The sequence below is a fragment of the Sinocyclocheilus grahami genome, unplaced genomic scaffold (genome assembly GCF_001515645.1).
Source record: "Sinocyclocheilus grahami isolate Dianchi unplaced genomic scaffold, SAMN03320097.WGS_v1.1 scaffold4001.1, whole genome shotgun sequence".
NCBI lineage: Eukaryota > Metazoa > Chordata > Actinopteri > Cypriniformes > Cyprinidae > Sinocyclocheilus > Sinocyclocheilus grahami.
Genome location: NW_015509020.1, coordinates 17,257 through 17,788, shown reverse-complemented (window position 1 = coordinate 17,788; position 532 = coordinate 17,257).

Here is a 532-nt window from a genome sequence, read left to right as displayed (position 1 = left end):
AACAGGTTGACAGTAACAGGTTTGACGATTTCAAACAAATTTGCTAATTGCTAGCTAATAGTCAAGTTCACAAAAGCAAATATTGTACACTTTGAAAGGATTTTACTTGTAGATATCGATTATATTAAATGTAAGAAACAATTGTTTAAATTTACATTTTAAAAATTGTAACAGGATTGACATTGCATGATGCACCCCCCATCAAAGATAGAACATTATAGAGGAGTGAGAGAAACATGCTTATGTTTTAAGTGTTGAAATCCTGGCTGACAGATGATGTAACCTCCTAGAAATGATGTCGCTTGAATGTACATTATTTTACAAGGGTTTTTTGATGAGGGTAATAGGGCTGACATGAAATCGGGGGACACCAGTAAAACGATTTATATTTTATAGAAAAATGCATACTTATGCCAAAAACAATGCTTAACAATATGCAAATGTGATTTTGATATCATTTTGCCTTTAATTTGCAAATTGAATGTCATGCTGAAAAAGAAAAATCATAGTGAGGGACAGGCCAAAAACCTTA